Source organism: Palaemon carinicauda, chromosome 7, assembly GCF_036898095.1.
Source record: "Palaemon carinicauda isolate YSFRI2023 chromosome 7, ASM3689809v2, whole genome shotgun sequence".
Classification (NCBI taxonomy): domain Eukaryota; kingdom Metazoa; phylum Arthropoda; class Malacostraca; order Decapoda; family Palaemonidae; genus Palaemon; species Palaemon carinicauda.
Genome location: NC_090731.1, coordinates 23,508,435 through 23,527,971, shown reverse-complemented (window position 1 = coordinate 23,527,971; position 19,537 = coordinate 23,508,435). Strand labels below are relative to the sequence as shown.

Here is a 19,537-nt window from a genome sequence, read left to right as displayed (position 1 = left end):
ACGTTTATATATCGATTCCCCAGTATGTTTTCCCCACCTAAAACCCCGAGTTCCCACTGGGGGTCCCCCATTATTGGAGGATATAGATGTATATATATTTCTGAAACTATTCATTTGCGACGGGAACGAGTGTCATTTTCGAAGAGAGCGTAATTTTTGCTATAAGAAAAAGTAGTTGTTTTCTTAGGTTACATTGCCCTGTAATACACTACAATGAAACCCTTTTTCCATCCGTAACTGTAATAAGATTATAAGGAGGTACAGTATTTGAAATATAATGAACTCTGTTATGAACAACTAAATAGAAAATGGGATGGAAAATCATGTTTTCCATGCATCTGGAAGTCCTAGCACTCAAACGCTCAAGTGTTTTAACCGTGTTTCTAGAAAACGATGACTTACAAACGTCACCTGCGCGTGACACTGTGAGCGTTGTAGGGTGCATCCCTTGCTTGTAGCTCGTTTGTACATTGTTTACATGCCAAATACATATGTAAATCGTTCCTATATATTTACAAACGGCCCGTAGTGGAAGTGAACGGACATAAATCTAACGCAACCCAAAAGCGTCAAGTCTGTTACTAGATCTACCTGATTGTGTGTCCCTGCATGACGATATGAGCAAACCCGCAAATCTGTGTAGAACGTGAATCCAGCTAAAAGGACTTAAAAGGGGCTGTGTCAATAGTACCCAAATGGTTTACAGTGATGAAAGTGACTCACTCTGTCAGTAGTATCCAAGTAGCTCATTCACAGTGATAAGCAGAAAAATTGCCGCACAACACATCAGTTGCCCAGTGCCTGGATGCACCTATAAAACTGAGGCATCCACAGAGCCAATCATTACCGCTGCGCTCCTGAACGCACACACAACGACGAATGCCCAGGGTCCAACAATATCAGCGGCCGGCACGAACGGGGAGTGGGACTATTTCCTAACTCGGGGGGGGGGGGGGGGGCGATTATCGCAAGGGAACCTGGCTCAAAGGCGATGATGTTGTGGTACAGCTCCTTTAATATTGTGAGAGCCTATGCAAGGACATCACCAGCACCGCGCGGAGGAGCCTGGTAGGCGAATCGGAGGAGGATGTGCTCAGTGTGTTAACCCTTTTACCCCCAATGCTATTTGGAACTTTCTAACCCTTAACCCCAAGGCGTTTTTTTTTTTTTTTTCAAGCACATTTTCCATTATATTTTTTTTAGATTGCTCTAACAGCCTTAATTTTCATCATAGAGAGGTCAGGTTGATCTCATTATTTTGGAAAATGCCTGAAGTTTCTCATAAAGTTATCAGAAATATGCAAAAGAATGTAAAGAACAGTTTGTTCCGTAACCGAAATACCAACCATGCTATTTACATGGGGTATTACTTTCGGCGTAGCTGAAATGGCTCGCCACTAGATTTTTAACGAGGGTTAACTACCCCCTCGCTAGTTAGCGAGGGGGTAGGGGAGGGGTAGCTAGCTACCCCTCCCCCCTCACACACCGGTGAACTGGTTCACCTTGCTTTTGGCTCGGGTGATGGGCAGACATGTCTGCTCTCACCCTCGCTTGGCAGCCATTAATGTTTTGTCATTACTTAATTACTTACTTTTTCATATACTTAATATATATATATAAACATTCATTATGTTTATGTATATTTGTTCCGTAACTGGATACAAACCACGCTATTTACATGGGGTAATTACTTTGGCTTAGCTGAATGATGAGCCATAAAGTTTTAACGAGGGTTTCCTACCCCACCGCTAGTTAAAGGGGGGGGGGGGGTAGCCCCTCCCCCCTCACACACACTGGTGATTAGCTCACTTTACTTTTGGCTCAGAGAGACGACAGACCTGTCAGCGCTCTCCTCTCTGGTGACTGCTATAATTTTGTTTGCTTTTTCTTTTCAGTGTGTGTAGGAAGTTGGCCTCTATTACTCCTTATGCGTACGTGCCCTGGACTACCCGGCCGCCCTTGTGGAACCTTTATGTCGGCCGTGGAAACGGATCCTCACTCCTTATGCCCTCAGTGTAGGGGCCAACGGTGTGATAGGTCTAATTTGTGCATTGAGTGTAAGGAGTGGTCTACCTCCCAGTGGGAGAGGTTTGCCCAGCGACGCAAGAAGGCAAAAAGGGATCTTTCTTCTCCCGAGGCTTCTCGGAAGAGAGAAACTCCCAAGTCGTCTTCTTCCGCCACCCATTCCTCCTCTGAAGCTCCCGCTCGGGCGGCCTCTTCCGAGAGGCCGGCAAGTGGTATCGTAGACCGTAATGTTGTTGATGTCATTAACCGATCCCGTGGTGAGGGAGAGGTCATTGCCTCCCATAGCGAGGCAGCTGCCCCTTCCCCCTCGGAGGAGGTGGTTGTTTCTAATGTTAAATCTTTTTCAGCTTTGGGCTTCCTTGGGGCTGCAGGGTTCGCCCTCCAAGGAAGCCCTGTTTGACATGATGAAACGGGGTGTGCCGCCAAACAATCGTCAACTTCAGCGGAGATAGATCCTCTATCTGCTGTTGACGTTGTTGTGTCGGAAACATCCCGTGGGTCTGGCCAAACACCCGTTCCTGTGGCTGCGGTAGCGGAAGGCTCTGTCTCCCCCTCTGAACATACTTCGAGGGAGGAGCTTAGTCCCACGGTCTCTCCTTCCGTTGAGACTCCCTCTCGGGGGAGTTCTCTGGTAGAGACGCCTCTTCGGAGTCCCATTGATAGTCAGCCTGCTGATCCCACGGCCCCTCGTGGGCGTATAAGGCGGAAGGCTCGTCCTCCCCTTCGCCGTAGAGGCCTTCCTTCCCCCTTTAAAGGGCTTAGGAGGCACCTCTTCGGCTCGTCGTCACCACAGTCCTCTGCGGAGGAGACGACTCACCGCTCTCCTGTGCTGCCTGCTACCAACCTAGACCTCTCCGGGGATCGTTTGCGATCCCCTTCGGAGGATGGTCGTCCTTCGAGACAAGGTGAACTGTCGCCCAGACCTTCGACATCCAAAGCTGCTAACGCGCTTTACGCGCCACCTGAGACTGCCACTGTGCAATCTCCAGGCCCTTTGGGGTCTCAGGGACCTGAGCGTGAAACTGCGCCTCTCGCTCCTAAGCGTAAGGCTCCGCCTGCGCACCCTCCTGCTGTCGTTCCTGATGTTCCTGCGCGCCCACGCCCATTGGCGCCCCGTCGCCCTCCAGCAGTTCCTGAAGTAGCGTGCAAGCGCCAAACTGCGCATACACGCCCTGCTCCTGATATAGCCCCGCCGCGCATACACGCCCTGCTCCTGATATAGCCCCGCCGCGCTCACCTGCGCACTCGCAGCCAGTTCCTGATATGGCGCCGACGCGGCCACCGGTGCCCCAGCGGCCTCCTGCAGCCACACGCCCTCCAGCGCCTCACCGCCCCCCAGTTCCTGTTTCATCACGCGCGATCCAGGAGATCCCTTCAGTGGCGACTGAAGTCTTGGTGGAGTCAAGGACTCGATTCCCCGGACATCCTGATCCCCGTGGGATCTGCGGAACGAGCGGACCTCGAGTGGTGGGTGGCAGACGAGAACCTACGAAAGGGAGTGGATCTTCTTGTACCGAGATCCCTTCAGTGGCGACTGAAGTCTTGGTGGAGTCAAGGACTCGATTCCCCGGAAATCCTGATCCTCATGGGATCTGTGGAACGAGCGGACCTAGAGTGGTGGGTAGCAGACGAGAACCTACAAAAGGGAGTGGATCTTCTTGTACCTTCCCTGGATTTGATGCTGTTTTCGGATGCATCATACAAGGGGTGGGGGCCCCACGTTCTGAACCACAGGGCCTCAGGCCTGTGGTCAGAATCAGAAAAGTACCTTCACATAAACCTGCTAGAGATGAAGGCCGTTTTCCTGGCTCGTCAGAAGTTCCACCAAGTCCTAGCGGGCCACTCCGTAGTGGTGATGAGCGACAACACCACGGTAGTGGCTTATATCAGCAAGCAGGGAGTTACCTTTTCGGAACAGCTATCCCATCTTGCAGTAGAGATCCTGAAATGGTCCGAAGTCCACTTGATATCACTTGCGGCTCGCTTCACTCCAGGCAAGAGGAATGTGCTTGCAGATAGTGAGTAGCGAGTGGTCTTTGGATCCTCAGATAGCCAACAAAGTCCTGACTTTGTGGGGTTCCCCAACTGTGGACCTGTTCGCTATGGCGCTGAACACCAAGCTTCCGCTGTACTGCTCCCCAGTCCCGGATCCCAAGGCCCTCTGGCAAGATGCCTTCCAACAACGGTGGGACAACGTCGATGTGTACGCCTTTCCCCTGTTCTGTCTGATGAGGAGGGTCCTCAACAAGACCAGAACATCGGTCAATCTCTCGATGACCTTGATAGCTCCGCTATGGCATCATGCAGATTCGTTTCCGGACCTTCTGCAGCTCCTCACGGAGATCCCGAGGGAGCTCCCTCCACGTCACGAGCTACTCAAACAACCACACTCCAACATCTTCCACAAAGCCGTAGCATCGCTTTGACTTCACGCCTGGAGACTATCCAGCATCTCACAGAGAGAGGATTTTCGCAACAGGTTGCGGAAAGGATGTCTGGCCACCTGCTCAGGTCATCCGCAGGAGTCTACCAGGCGAAGTGGCGAGTTTTCTGCGGTTGGTGTTGTGGAAGGGGTATCTCTCCCCTCGATGCCACTTTACCAGCAATAGCGGAGTTACTTGTGTATCTGCCGGAAGAAATGCGCCTTTCAGTCTCGGCAGTGAAAAGCTATCGCTCAGCCTTAAGTCTTGCCTTCAGGCTCAAAGGAGTGGACATTTCCTCCTCGCTTGAGCTGTCTCTTCTCATACAGAGTTACGAACTTACTTGCCCTCATTCGGAAGTGAGACCTCCTCCATGGAACGTAGTTCGAGTCCTCAGGTCTCTTAAGAGGCCTCCCTACAAACCATTACGCCAGGCTTCTGATCGCCACCTTACCTGGAAGACGGTGTTCCTGCTAGCTTTGGCCTCGGCCAAACGAGTCAGCGAACTGCATGGTCTCTCCTACGACTTCGCCCATTCAAGGGGATGGGGGGAGGTAACGTTCAGCTTCGTCCCTGAGTTTGTTGCTAAGACTCAGAACCCGGGAGTGCCAGACCCTAGGTTCGACTCCTTCCAGCTTTCAAGTCTTCATTCTGTAATGGATGACCCAGACCATCCCCTACTGTGCCCAGTCAGGAGTCTGAGGTTGTATCTTAGAAGAACAGCTGCAGTCCGCCCCCAGGTGCGAGCCTTGTTTGTTAGCACCGGGGAGACTAAGAGGAGAGTCACAAGGAATACCATATCGTCCTGGATCCGTAAGATGATCCAACTGGCCTCGAGTTCTGACCCTCCTCCGTCACGGCACCCTAGGGCGCCCTAGGGCGCATGATGTCAGGGGCGTGGCTACGTCCCTGGCCTTCGAGAAGAACTTTTCGGTGATGCAGGTCCTGCAAGCTGGGGTGTGGAAGTGTCAGACCACCTTCACGGCCTACTACCTGCAAGACGGGACACACAGGAGGCTCGATACGTTCTCTATCGGCCCTGTGGTGGCTGCACAACAGCTGGTCTAACCTCAGGCTCCTAATTGGACAAGTAGCAGAAGGTTGAGGGCATCGTTACCTGGTTTTAGTCTGTGTGAATGAAAAGATCTGTCTGGCCCTTTTATTTTCTTCATCCTCTCCTCCCTTGGAGAAAAACAGCATCCTGGGTCCTTTGCACAGCTGACCTCAAACCTCTGCAGGTAAACCATGCTTCCTTGCGTTCCTAGTATTAAGATGTAATACTGTCATGTCCCCATACCCTGACGAGGTGGTATTGGGTAAGTCCTAGCCTAGATTTCCATCTAAAGATCTCCAGGTCAACTTCCTAGGACGTGTCACTGCTCACCTTCACACACAACTTACGTAGGCCGCAGCAACCTCTCAACTGTCTGTGAGGTGCAGGTGCCCCAACCCTAGAGTTGCTCTATGAACTCGGGTTTGGGGCCCCCGGGCAAGCAAAAGCCAGTATGGCAGGGGTCTTACCTCCCTTCCTAAGGGTCAAGTCACCCCATGTAAATAGCGTGGTTTGTATTCAATTACGGAACAAATGACAAATTCGTAGATCATTTGTATTTTTCCTAACGATACAAACCTTAGCTATTTACAGTTATGTGCTTGCCAGCCCTGTCCCCCAAGATAAGTCCTACCTCTAAGTAAAGTGAGCTAATCACCGGTGTGTGTGTGAGGGGGAGGGGTAGCAAGCTAACCCTCCATACCCCCCTGCTAACTAGCGGTGGGGTAGGAAACCCTCGTTAAAACTTTATGGCTCGTCATTCAGCCAAGCCGAAGTAATTACCCCATGTAAATAGCTAAGGTTTTTATCGTTAGGAAAAATACAAATTATCTACGAATTTGTCATATTTGGTTATACAGTAGAAATATATTAAGTTTCCTTTTTTAGGTTTGTGCTGTGTGTGTGTAGTGTACGACAACGTCACTGCGTAATACCAGGCCACCGTGGTTGCACGTCATGGGGCACGGCCTCTCCGTTGGTCCTTCGGTTGTTCCTTCGGTCGTTCCTTCGGCTTCCAATAATTCGGCTGCCGTGGGGAATCGTAATCGCTGGACTTTCTTCGTTCATCTGTTTTCTCCGCTGTTCCTCCTTCCCTACGGAGAACTTGGACTCTCAGCGAAGGGAACGTGGGAGTTTAGATTGACTACGGTCTCTCTCTCTACTCATGGTCGTTCACCCTTTTACTACTACTACGTACTACTGTATTACGGAAGCTTCTTTACCATGCGGGTTGTGTTGCTTTCCGTTTATTTGTCTCAATTATTTTTAATGAAATCTAATTGTATTTGTTAACTTTTCAGCTTTCTGTGGAGAACACTTCCCTTCGGGGTTCAGTGGTTTTTACTATTTGTGAACATTCTTAGATGAATTACATAATTATAATTCTGTTATAATTCTGTTTTTGTTACAGTTCTCCGCCCTCCCCCTTCTCCCGTGAATGTCAGTGGGGGAGGAGGGCGCATACTTAATTTGTAATTCTTATGTTTTCTTTTCCCTCGGCATTTCTCTTCGGAGTTCCTCGCGGGGGAATTTTTGCTAACTAATTATTTATTTTTCCCAGTTAACGATCCAGTTTTTCTTTGTTTGCCTAAATGTGCCAACGAAGCAGAGCTGCCCTGTTTGTGCCTGGGGAGTCTGCTGTTGCTGCCATCTCTCTAGGACATCGTCATGGGCGTGTTCCCTTCTCTTAGAAGTTATCCCGTGACAACTGTCAGCTCTTTAGTTCATCTTAGAACGCTAAGGAGGTTCGCCTCCAGGGGTGTAACTTCCCTTCCGAGGGGGGTTCTCTTCCCCGGTTTGAGTTTTTCCCCTGCAGTGGGGGAACTTCTCATACCTTTATATTCCTGGATGGGTTTCCCTGGTCCTCGGGCGGTTGCTCTTGGTGCTGAGCGACCGCTCTTGTAACCATGCTCAAGGGGCTGAGCGGTTGCAAGGCTTGACCATGGAATTTCTTGGGACTATGCTCTTGGGGCTGAGCGGTCACACCTGCAGCTGTGCTCGAGGGGCTGAGCAGCTGCTGGATCATCTTGTGACCTCTCTCGTTCGCGGGGGAGGCCACTCATAAGGACTCCTCTTCGGAGGATTGCTCCTTATAGGTCAGCTTGCTGATCCAACGGCCCTAAGGGGCGCCATCATCAGTGTCTTTTAGTCTCTTCTACGAAGTGTTCTCCTCTCGTTCGCGAGAGAGGCCACTCTAGAGACTCCTCTTCGGAGGATTGTTCCTGTTTAGACCAGCTGGCTGTTCGGGACCTCTCCGCAGTTCCCCATCTCCTAGACCTGCTGACCTGCCGTCTCCATTCCTGGCTGCTGACGCTGTGGGTGCCTTCGCACCCTGTTATCCAACGGACACCGGTCGTTTCAGGGCATAAGGGGCTTTCTCATCCTGTGAGTAAGTCCCTTTAGTGCTAGGTTCCTGCTGTTCCTGAGACTTCCATCCAGAGGAATCCTGTTCCAGTCCTGAGTTAGTGCACAGGCGCTCACCAGAACTTTCAGTGTTGATCGTCCCAGTTCCTGATCGTCCTGTCAGCTGTCCCTTCATCCTAGCGTGCTCGTGCTCGTCGATGATCTTCTTACGCCAACGATTTTCCTACGCGCGCTAACAATGACGATCTTCTTACGCGCGCAAGCGCTGACGATCTTCTTACGCGCGCAAGCGCTGACGATCTTCTTACGCGCGCAAACGCCGATGATCTTCTTACGCGCGCAAGCGCCGACGATCTTCTTTCGCGAGCGAGCGCTGACGATCCTCTTATGTGCGTAAGCGCCGACGATCTTCGAGCGCTGTCGATCTTACGTGCGGAAGCGCTGACGATTTTTTTGGCGGTCGATCTTCTTTGGCGCTCTAGCGCTGACGATTTTTTTGGCGGTCGATCTTCTTTGGCGCTCTAGCGCTGACGATCTTCCTACGCACGTAAGCTCCGACGATCACCCGCGCGCAGGCTCTGATGGTTCCCCGCGGCAACGATCTTCTGCGCGCAAGCGCCGACGATCTTCTTACGTGCGCTAGCGCCGACGATCTTCTTACGCTCGCAAATGCCGACGATCTTATTGCGCGCACAAGCGCTGACGATCTTTAAGCGCCGTCGATCTTTAAGCGCTGTCGATCTTCTTTCGTGCACAAGTGCCGACGATCTTCAAGCACCAACAAGCTCGTACGCGCGCGTGCCGACATTTTCACGTGCTTTTCATTCTGTTCCTGCACGTCAATCTGATTCCTGCTCACCCTATGAAGTCTCGATCGCGTGCCCGCGCGAGAGTGTTTTCAACGGTCTCTCGTGCGTGACCTCTGGGTTTTTCCCATCGCGCAAGCGCCAGCGTCTCGCGACCAATGGGAGAAACCCCTCTTCGAGCAAGAGAATCGTCCTGTTAGGGAGAGAAGAGCCCTCAGACTTCTTTGTTGGAGTTTCGTATCCCTTCTAGGAGGGAATCGAAGGACTCTAAGAGTTCCCCCAAGTAGAGCCTTTGGGGACAAGAGATTTTGCTGCCAGTTCACCAGGAGGAGAGCAGCATGATTCAGAGCACGCCTTCTGGAAGTCCTGACTCTGATGAGGCATCTCAACAAGTTCAAGGACTCGGAGACTGCCCCTTATGAAGGCAAGGATACGGTCCTGGACCAAGTCTATGGCACTCAGAAACCCTTTAAGGCCAGTGCGGCTCTACCTTGGTCTCAAAGGGTGAAGAGTGCCAGAGATCCAGAGATATGGTTGAGGGCCAGCTTTCCGAGCTCTCCTCCTCCAGCTGTTCCTCTGCTGGTAACAAGCTCCTCCCACCTCCTTGTGTGCAACAGAGGAGGTACTTTGAGATCATGGAGGAGCCTTGTTTAGCTCTCCCGCTCCACCTCTCCGTGGAAGAGCTTACCGGGGGAGTCTCTCTTGAGAGACTCTCTGGCTGGCAGGTGACATTCTCGGCAACAGAGATCCTGAGTCAGGACAAGGTCGCAAAGTGTGCCATACAGGCCACTTCGTGGCTGGATGTCTGGCTAGGGTCTCTTGGCATCCTGCTGCGACCCGAGGATCTGTCTAAGGAGAGCACCAGGAAAGCCCTGGAGACCTTCCTCCTCTCGGGCACACGTCCCATCAAGTTTCTGGCCCTCCAAGTTTTGAACTTGTGGGCAAACTTGATCTTGAAACGACGTGATGCTGTGGCCGAGAGGTTCCACTCGAAGGTCCCAGCCGTGGATGCCTGCAGGCTCACACACTCTTCCATCCTAGGAATGAGTTTGTTTGAGCCCAAGGATGTGGAACAGGCAGCTGAGAGGTGGAGGAAATCGAACCATGATTCTCTTCTCCAAAGGGCTCTTACATCTAAGCCCTACAAACCTCCAGCACCTCAACAACCTTACCAATCCAAGACGACGAAACTGGCAGTGGCAGCAAAGACGAAGGTGTCCAAGCAGTAGCCCTTTCCTGTCAAAGACAAGAAGGGTGGAAAGTCCTCCAGGGGAGGCAAGAATCCTAGAGGGAGTGGCCGAGGCCGCAAGCGCTAGAATTGGCAATCCCCCTGCATGTCCACCAGTGGGGGGACACCTGCAAAGTTGCGCATTCAGGTGGCAGCAACTCGGGGCCGATTCCTGGACGTTCTCCATGATCAGTCTGGAATATCGCCTCCCGTTCATAACATCTCTTCCTCCCCTGACAGCAAATCCAGTGTCGTTGAGCTCCTATGCCATGGGATCGGTAAAGGGGCTAGCCCTTCGGGCAGAAGTCGAGACCATGCTCAAGAAGGATGCTCTCCAGGAGGTTGTTAACGTCCCCCCAGGCTTCTTCTGTCAACTCTTTCTTGTAAAGAAGGCGTCTGGAGGCTGGAGACCAGTCATCGACCTCTCAGCTCTGAACTAGTTTGTCAAACAACTCCGTTCAGCATGGAGACAGCAGACACGGTCAGACTTGCAGTGAGACCGTAAGACAACATGTGTACACTGGATCTGAAGGACGCGTACTTCCAGATCCCAATCCATCCGTCTTGCAGGAAGTGCTTAAGATTCAGCCTAGACAACAAGATCTACCAGTTCAAGGTGCTGTGTTTCTGTCTCTCCACAGCACCCCAGGTATTCCCTAGAGTGTTCACCCTGATATCTTCGTGGGCACACAGGATCAGCATCCGTCCCCTCCGCTATCTGGACGACTGGCTGATCCTAGCAGACTCGGAGTCAGCCCTTCTTCTACACCGAGACAAACTTCTGGTATTTTGCCAAGATCTGGGGATCATGGTAAATCTCGAGAAGCCGCCTCTGCTTCCCACGCAAAGACTGGTATATCTAGGCATGATCAAAGACACCAATCTCCACAAAGCCTTCCCATCAGACAACAGGATAGCAAGGCCGAGGACGGTTGCAAGTCCTTTCCTCAGACGAGAAGAGCTTCCAGCCCAATCGTGGTTACGTCTTCTCGGTCCCCTCTCATCCTTGGCCCGTCTAGTTCCTAACGGTCGCCTCAGGATGAGATCCCTCCAATGGCGACTCAAGTCCCGGTGGAATCAGGGTCACGATTCTCCGGACGTCATGATCCCTATGGGCCCTGCGGAACAGACGGACCTTCAGTGGTGGGTGACAGACGAGAACCTTGGAAGGGGAGTGGATCTTCTGGTCCTCCCCCCGGATTTGATGCTGTTTTCGGACATCTCAAAGAAAGGGTGGGGGCCCATGTTCTGCAACACAGGACCTCATGCCTGTGGTCAGAATCAGGAAAGTGCCTCCATATAAATCTGCTAGAAATGAAGGCCCTATTCCTGGCCCATCAACAGTTCCAACAATACCTGGCGGGTCACTCTGTGGTGGTGATGAGCGACAACACCACAGTAGTGGCTTACATCAACAAGCAAGGAGGTACCTTTTCAAAGCAGCTATCCCATCTCGCAGTAGAGATACTGAGATGGACCGAAGCCCACTCAATTCCACTATCGGCTCGCTTCATTCCAGGCAAGAGGAATGTGCTCACCGACAGTCTGAGCAGAGCATCTCAGATAGTGAGTACCGATGGCCTTTAGATCATCTAGTAGCCAACAAAGTCCTGACTTAGTGGGGTTCCCCGACTGTGGATCTGTTCGCTACAGCGCTGAACTTCAAGCTTCCGCTGTACTGCTCCCCAGTCCCGGATCTCAAGGCGCTCTGGCAAGATGCCTTCCAACAATGGTGGGACAACATCGACGTATACGCCTTTCCCCCGTTCTTTCTGATGAGGAGTGTGCTCAACAAGACCAGAATATCGGTCAATCTTTCGATGACCCTTACAGCTCCGCTATGGCATCACGCGGAATGGTTTCCGGACCTTCTGCAACTCCTAACGGAAATTCCGAGAGAACTCCCTCCACGACACGAGCTACTCAAACAACCACACGGCAACATCTTCCACAAAGCCGTAGCTTCGCTACGACTTCACGCCTGGGGACTATCCAGCATCTCCACGCTGAGAGAGGATTTTTGCAAGAGGTTACGAGCAGGATGTCTTGACACGTGATGGTCATCCGCATCTATCTACCAGGCAAAGTGGGGAGTCTTCTGTGGTTAGTCTCGTGGAAGGGGTATCTCTCCACTCAATGCCACTATTCCACCAATAGCGGAGTTCTTCGTGTATTTGCGGGAAGAAATGCGCCTTTCAGTCTCGGCGGTGAAAGGCTATCGCTCGGCCTTAATTCTAGCCTTCAGGCTCAAAGGAGTGGACATTTCTTTCTCGCTGGAACTTTCCCTACTCATAACAAAGTTATGAACTTACCTGCCCTCAGTTGGAAGTGAGACCACCTCCATTGAACGTGGTTCGAGTTCTCAGGTCTCTTAAGAGACCTCCCTACGAACCATTACGCCAGGCTTCAGATCACCACCCAACTTGGAAGACGATGTTCCTACTAGCTTTGGCCTCGGCCAAGGGAGTCAGTGAACTTCATGGTCTCTCTTATGACATCGCCCATTCCAGGGGATAGGGGGAGGTAACGTTCAGATTCGTCCCTGAGTTTATTGCTAAGACTCAGAATCTGGGAGTGCCGGACCCTAGGTTCGACTCCTTCCAGATTTCAAGTCTTCGTTCTGTAACAGATGACCCAGTCCATCTCCTACTGTGTCCAGTAAGGAGTCTGAGGCTATATCTCAAAAGAACGGCTGCAGTTCGTCCCCAAGTGCAGGCATTGTTTGTGAGCACTGGGAGAACTAAGAGGAGGGTTACCAAGAATACCATCTCAGCATGGATTCGTAAGGAGATCCATCTGTCCCTGAATCCTGACCCTCCTCCGTCACGTCGCCCTAGAGCACATGATGTTAGGGTCATAGTTACGTCCCTGGCGTTCAAGAAGAACTTTTCAGTGACGCAGGTTCTACAAGCGGGGGTGTGGAAGCGTCAGACGACCTTCACAGCCCACTACCTGCTAGACGTGACCCACAGGAGGCTCGATACATTTTCTATTGGCCCTGTGGTGGCTGCACAGCAGCTGGTTTAAAACCTCAGGCTCCTTAATGGACAAGTAGCAGAAGGTTGAGGGCATTGTTACCCGGTCTTAGTCTGCATGAATGAAAAGGTATGTCTGGCCCTTATTCTTTTCTTCATCCTCCCCTCTCTTGGGGAAAGCAGCATCCTGGGTTCTCTGCACAGCTGACCTCGAACCACTGCGGGTAAACCATGTTTCCGTGTGTTCCTAGTATTAAGCTAATACTGTCACGTCCCCATACCCTGACGAGGTGGTATTGGGAGAGTACTAGCCTAAAGTTTCCATCTAAAAGACTACAGGTCAACTTCTTAGGACGAGTCACACTTCATACCTTCACACACAGCTTACGGAGGCCGCAGCCCTTGCATAGCAAGGTTTTAGCGAGGTGCAGGGTCTCCTTATTGTTGAGTGCTGACACACTCAGATACTGAGTCCCCGGTCAAAGCCAAAAGCCAGTACTGGGTGGGACTTGCCACCCTTCCTAAGGGGTGAGTCACCCATATTAAATAGCGTGGTTTGTATTTCAGTTACGGAACAAATGAAAAATTCGTAGGTAATTTGTATTTTTCCTGACTATACAAACCTTAGCTATTTAATCAAACTTGCCCGCCAGCCCTATCCCCCGTGAAGTCCTACCTCTAAGCAAAGTGAGCTCAAGCACAGGTGTGTGTGAGGGGGGGGGGTTAGCTAGCTACCCTCCCTACCCCCCGCTAACTAGCGGTGGGGTTGTAAACCCTCGTTAAAATTCCAATGGCTCGTCATTTCAGCTACGCCGAAAGTAATAACCCATGTTAAATAGCTAAGGTTTGTATAGTTAGGAAAAATACAAATTACCTACGAATTTGTCATATTATTATTAATATTATTATAAGGGAATCTGGATATTGTACCCTGAATGTTTGTGATAAGCTATTATTTTCTATAATTTTTCATCCACTGGTGAAATATATAGCATATTCTCTCCCTTGTAAGACTTGGATCTTTTTAGATTTTGTAAAGTTTTTAAGCTAATCGAGACAAATATGAATTATTGTACCCCATTTACGGTGTGTCTTATTTTCAGATGCTGTTTAAGCTGCTACTACGTTGGGAGAAAACATGCCATTTCATTGATTAGAAGTGAGTACTATTTTCTCTATTTTTTTGTTTTTCTATTTTCATATGTTGGTTTCAACTATATGGAAATGTTCTAATTCTAATTTTTCCCTACATGAATACAAACCCTCATCCTTTGAAAGCAGTATGATTTTAGCAGAGCTGAAGTCATTAAAATATATAACAAGGTGTCAGTAGTTACTAATGGGTGGCAGGGAAGTTTGCCACCTTTTCCAGACAATGTTATAGCTAAGGCAGTCACTTACGTAGCGCACCATTCGGTGGAACAGCATTATTTTTTTCAAGTGTGCAAAGCAAATGGGTCAACATGAGGCCCTAGCGCTGAATATTATGTCAGTGTTGCAGAACCTAATCTTTTTCTCATCCAATTAAGTGGACAATACATTAGATAAGTGGAGGAGGACTATTCAGGACTCCCTCTTCCATTGGGAAGTAGCCTTTGTGGACCATGTCACTTCAAAGGCATTCACTAGAACAACTATCATGACCCCCTGATGTCGGCCTTGAAGAAATTCTTTGCGACATTGAAGACCAAGTCTGCTCCTCCAGCCTCTTCTATCTCTAGCATAGGCATGGATTTAGTCCCACCCTTTAATCACAGCTTTGGTCAGTCCAGGAGAGATAGAGGTAGGAGAGGAGGTGGAGGATGCTAGGACCGGCAGTCCTTTCCTGCTACTGCCACGATTGAGGGGATGCCTATCATATCTTTGGCAAGATGGCAGTAGTATGGAGTTGAAGACTGAATAGTAGAAGTTGTAGAAGATGCCACCACCTGTTCATTGGCTCTCACCTCTCCTTATTCAAACTCTGGTGATGTTCACTCATTGTCATCATTTCTGAAAACGCTCTCACCCCAGGCAGAAGTTAAGAAAATGCTGGAAAAGGACATGCTGCAGATTGTATGAAATAGCTCCCCAAGTTTTTAAAGTCTTCAATTCATCATGAAGTAGAGTGGGTATTCAAGAACAGTCTTTGATTTCTCCCCCTGAAATGATTTTGTCCTGTGGACTCTTTTCAAGATGGGAAACTGCAAATGCCATACGATCTGCCTTCAGGAGGAAGGATTTTACGCTTTCTGTGAATCTGAAATACCATATCTGTACTTTCAGATTACAATCCACTGGTCTTACAGGAAGTACAGTACCTTGATGGGATGGTATACCTATTCAAAACTCTGTGTTCAAAATTGTTTGCTTTGAATTGGCAACACTACCCCAAGTGTTCACCCGAGTGTTCGCATTTTTCTTGTCTTGGGCTCACTCTTGCTTCAATTCCTGGATGACTGGCTGATCCTTTCATCCTCACCAACACATACTTCTTGCCTTTTGCCAGGATCTTGTGGTAAGTCAGGAAAAGTCCAGTTCCATACCCAAGCAGAGTAGGGAGTACATAGCAATGCAGATGGTCACAGCAGCCTTGGGAGTCATCACATCAGACATCTGCATCAGCAGACCCAGGAACGGAGTATGGCATTTTCTTACTAAGCAATAACTGCTCGGGCATCTTTTGTTTTTGGAGAAGCTTATTCCTCATTGGGTTCTCTACTGTTGCACCTTTTAATGGTGTCTGAAGAGACACTGGTCAGCAGGCAACGATCCTCCACATGATGTGGTTCCAGTGAAGCAGGAGATACAGTATAATCTAGTTTTTTTGGTTGGAAGATGAAAATATCATCAAGGGGACTCCTCTGAAGTGTCCTCAGGAAATGCTGCTAATCCTAGAAATGTTAAAGGAGAGATGGGAGCACACCTGAGGAACCAAACTGCCTTGGATTGCTGGTTAAACGAAGAAAAGCGTCTGTACATCAACTTGTTGTAGATGAAGGCAGTACTTTGGCACTGAAAGCATTCCAACAGTACCTGATAGGTGATTGGACAGCACTGACAAGCAACAACACAACTTTATGACTGACATTAGCAAGTAAAGAAATACTTTTTCACAGCACCTTTGCAAGTTGGTGAAGCAGGTGCACACATGGGTGCTGGATAATATAGCCGAGTTATCAGCAAGATTCATCTCTGGTAAAAGGAGTGTAATCGCCAACCAGCTCAGTCATCTGGCATAAGTCATTGGAGTGGAATGGTCCCTTCATTCTCTAGTAGTAAAGAAGCTTTTGACTTTGTGCGGATCTCCATTGTTCATCACCCAGTCTCCTGCTCTTCATTGTTGTATCCATCAGCAACCTTAGAGGACACCTTTTAATGTCTGTAATATAATGACAATAACTATTTTGTTCTGCTGTTCTGCCTTATTTGCAGAGTAATCAATAGTGTTGACCACTCCAAATCTTAGAGTAACTCTGGTGCATCCCAAATAGTCATACTTCAAATGGTGCTCTAGACCTGCTAATGCTCCTAGCTAAAGTACCAAGGGCAATCACTAGGGCCCAATCTGCTTTGCTTTAGCATCACCACCTGCAGAAGTACCAGAACTCGAAAACATCCTTGTCACTTCACGTGTGCAGACCTTCCAGCATCTCCTCTGAGAGAAAGGCTTTTGGAGAGGCACTGCACTGGAGAAGTCTAGATATCTTTTTAGATCCTCTGGAATTGTCAACCAAGCAAAGCGAGTCATTTTCTACGATGAGTGTCTTGGAAGGGGTGCTTCTCCGGTCTGAGCCTCTCCGCAACTGATAGCTTCTCTGAGAGGAGCTCGTCTTAGTTAACTCACATTTCTACTTGCAGTGATGGTATTGAAATTGTTCTTAATACTAATTTTATGCAACATATACCACACCCATTTTTCTCTTAGTGAAAGTATTATTCATGCAAAATACACAACTAAATTTATATGTAAATCAATGAAGTTAATTAATATAAAGTATACAGTCTTAAACCTAATGAACGCAATACTAAATTGAATATGTGGCTAAAAGTGAACACTGATACCATACAACAGAACATATAAACATGTATCATTTCACACTATTTCTCAATATAGTACAGTATTACATATCAGAGACATAGCCAGGAAAGCACAGCAAGCCCTTACTAATTTTAGAGACATTTTCATGCACATTATATATATATATATATATATATATATATATATATATATATATATATATATATATATATATATATATATATATATATATATATATATATATACATGTATATACATACTGTACTAGCCTCCTGGCTAGTACAGTGGTAACGTGTTTGCCTAGCATTTTGCATGGCAAGAGATCGATCCCCACCCAGGACCGTGAGTTTAAGCTTTTTACTGGGGAGGCTACTGCTGTGGTAGGGCACCACAGTGGGGGGTTGGGCTTGCCCGGCTGACGTTCTGGTGAGCATCTATTCTGATGGAACCGGAACTGAAACCAGTCACCTTTAACCTTTATATATACTGTATATATATATATATATATATATATATATATATATATATATATATATATATTTTTTTTTTTTTTTTTTTGTTCCTAGACATCATCTTTTAATAAGACTGTTTTATATTTTCAGTGTAGCTGGATCTCAGCTGTTAGAATTTTATTGAGGTGTTTGTAGTCACTGGTTGGTGGCGGGGAAGCCCTGCCTACTCACCAGGCCACTAAGTACTGTAGCTGTTTGGTTTTAAGCTGCCATATATTACACACACACACATCTGTTATCCCAAACTGTTATTATTATTATTATCATTATTATTATTATTATCATTATTATTATTATTATTATCATTATCATTATTATTATCATTATTTTTATTTTTTCAATATTAATCTTACCCGATGATCATGTAGCTGCAACTCTGTTGCTCGACAGAAAAAACCTACGGTCGGGATACGCCAGCGATCTCTATACAGGTGGGGGTGTACAACAACAGCGCCATCTGTCGAGTAGGTACTCAGGTACTTCTTGTCAACAAGAACCAATTTTTCCTCTGTCGTGCCAATGGCAGGACCTACTAAATACGCCGTCCCTACTGGATTTGTTTTCACAACGATTTGGTGAAGTACACTATTCCAGTTTTGAGCTTTCGCTATGCAGGGGTTTTATCTTCATTTCAAAACTTGAATTTGTTTTCGATAGATTTAATTATGGTGACGAAGAGAGTATGGACTCTCTTTCACTTTTAAATGGCCGACCCTTCCCTTAGACGGAAGTGTGTTTAGGTTTTTGGTAATTTTGCTTAACAAGTTATAGATCTATTTATTTTATATCTCTCCGCCTTGATAGGCCTCTTCGATTTACTTTCCATTTATTATAAACTTATAAAAAAGTAATTGTTTATGTTTGTTGATATGCGACCTTTCCTATAGTAGGCGGTCCTTACTTGGAACCGAAGTTAATTAACATTGAGCCCGTCATATCGTATTTAACCTTTTAAGTTTAATGTTTTATGAAAGAATTTCTTTGATAGTCTCGTACTGTTTTCAAAGATGAACTAACGTTTAGTTTTTTAGTCTCCGCAGTTGTTGACGTTCAGAACGTTCAACATGCGCTCTATCGTTACGATAGAGAGAGAGTGTTTCACGGTTTCACGTTGCAGTAAGAGTAAACCGATTCTAGCGTTTCGTTCATTCTTTCTTAGCTTAAATGGTTTAAATTCTAAATAAAGGAACTTTTTATTTGGGAAACCTTTCAGTTCCTTTTAGCAAATAACATGTTGTAACGATATATAATCGGGCTCTTCTCTCAGGTGCTAAGTCAAGAGAGAAGAGAGAGAGAGATAGAGACGGAGGGAGAGAGAGGAGAATAAACGTTTCGTTCAAGCGGGTAACGTTGTTCTCGTTTTTTTTTTTTACTCTTCTCCCTAGTCGCTGTAGAGGAAGAAGGTAAAACGTTTCTAGAGTTTTATTCTTGTTCCCAGGCTTTAGGCGGTGAGAGATTGTAAACGTAGTTTATTTGATCTAGTGTTTAGTCTCTTTTCCAGCCACTGAATTCGTTTTTTACTCTTCTCCCTAGTCGCTGTAGGGGAAGAAGGTAAAACGTTTCTGGAGTTTTATTCTTGTTCCCAGGCTTTATGCGGTGAGAGATTGTAAACGTAGTTTATTTGATCTAGTGTTTAGTCACTTTTCCAGCCACTGAATTCTTTATCTTTATTTATGTTTTTCTGTTGCATTGTAAAACTGTTTTCGCAATTACTACCTTTTAATGAAGGATAGGATTGCGTGTTTCAGGTAGAAATCAGTTAAAGTTTCGATTTCAGTGAAATAAGTGCAAACAGAAAATCAAAAGTGATAAAGTGATATGCGCAAAGTGTTACAGTGTTGCGTCCGAGGGTTCGTCTGTTCGTGCCAGTTGTTCACCTAGTCCGATACCTCTTACAAGCTCCCAAGCCCAGGGGAGAAGTAATGTCGTACGACTTATGGGTTCCACAGGCCTTGATCGACGAACAGACGTTTTTCCCTCCGTGGTTTCGGGCGTATCTACACACGTTGCCGACGTGAGATCGCCCCACCCACACAAAGACGAGAGAGCCCATTTATTCCTCGTCTGCGGAAGAGGTTTCTCGTAGAAACCATGGACCAAATCTTGCAGCTTTTAAGTGCAAGTCGGTCCCTTCC

General features: G+C 47.8%; 1 long non-coding RNA gene across 1 annotated transcript in view; it reads left to right on the top strand.

Moving 5' to 3' along the window:
• Window positions 1–19,537, top strand: part of LOC137643528 (uncharacterized) — a 59,047-nt gene that overhangs the window by 27,120 nt on the left and 12,390 nt on the right. Inside the window, exon 2 of the long non-coding RNA XR_011044990.1 lies at window positions 13,973–14,028. This is a non-coding gene — a long non-coding RNA (uncharacterized lncRNA). The remainder of the gene's footprint in view (window positions 1–13,972; window positions 14,029–19,537) is intronic.